Source organism: Entamoeba invadens (genome assembly GCF_000330505.1).
Source record: "Entamoeba invadens IP1 unplaced genomic scaffold scaff_1105074726507, whole genome shotgun sequence".
In the NCBI taxonomy this organism is placed as follows: domain Eukaryota; phylum Evosea; order Mastigamoebida; family Endamoebidae; genus Entamoeba; species Entamoeba invadens.
Genome location: NW_004443793.1, coordinates 26,521 through 27,982, shown reverse-complemented (window position 1 = coordinate 27,982; position 1,462 = coordinate 26,521).

Sequence of the window (1,462 nt, the reverse complement as noted above, 5' to 3'; positions counted from 1 at the left end):
AAAAAGATTCATAAATATAATAAATATAACTATTAATTTACTAAATTTAAGTGAAAAAATAAAATCACAAAACAAAACAATAAATAAACTTATTATATTAATATTTTTATTCATTATTTTATACAAAACTTAATAATTCAAAACATGAAATATCTCAAACAAATTATCAACAACAACCAAAAAGCGAAAAAAAATAAAACCCATAACATCACTCTCGCACTTTTTATTTTTATATTTTTAACTTTTTAATAATATAAATATTATAAAAGTATAATAACCAACAAACAACACCAAAAAATCACTTATTTTTTCTTTTTAGTGAGTCTGTCCTCCTTTTCTTTTTGTGTCTCCAGCATCAAGCGCTTAACTCCCTTTGGAGCAGCAAGCACAGGCATGTCTTCTCCATATAAAAAAGTCTCATGCATCTCGAATAGGCCACATCTACCTTGCATATCTTATAAGCCTTTTCTGAGTCTGGCACATTCTCTTCTTTCCGTTGGTCCAATACTGTCTGGAGAGCTATCCCAGATTGTTTAAAAGCACTGAAAATCGTTTCAAGTCGATCCTTTGATTTCCAAGAATCATAAATAGACATGATTCTTCTTTCGACAGTGGCTTTTGCAAACTCTACTTTGACTTTGAGAAGATCGTCAAACAACTGATTTGTGTGTTTTCCGTTCTCGCACATATACCGTTCGAACTCCATTTTCAAGAGTTCATTCTTCGCGAGGTGCCCCTTGACAGCAGCAAAAATAGACAAGTCTAGTGGTTGGCACAAGTGAAATGTGTGTGGTTTGAGAAAGAGTACATCAATCCCACTCTTCTATAAGGTGTCCAGCGCTGCATTGTGGGACTTGAATCCGTCCATAATAAGCACCGCTTTGGCTTTGGTTCCAAGTGCTTTCTGGGACGCCTTAACGTCCGGGACGAGGACCCTCTCCACCCAAAACAAAACAATTGAGAATTCATGAAGCCGTTGTCTTGGGTACGAATATGGGCATGCGAGTGGAGGGAGGCAAGGACGTCCTGGTTGAGTGTCACTCGACTTGTGATAATCAACGGATCAAGTTGATGACCATCTGCCCGGATACACCCAAGAAGGGTGATTCTGTCACCACTCCCAGGAATCGAAGTGTATACCGCTAGACCGATAACATGTGAGAAACACACCGACTTCGACACCGCATCAACAAACAAGTCAAAACCAACTTCGTCCAAGTTATAGACTAGCGCGGCTGGTTTGTCTTCAACGGCCCTTTTCAATTCAACCAAGTACTCCATAATTATTTCTTTGGTCACAACTGCTCTGGACTCCTCCATTAACTCACCTTTCTTGACACCGAGTTTGTCCATTTTTCTTATCGAATCGTAAATTCGCTTCGTTGTCACCACCTTTTCTCCCTCTTTCAAAAGCGTCAAATTTACAAAATCTTTTACTTCACGAGGTTCCACTGGCTTTTTT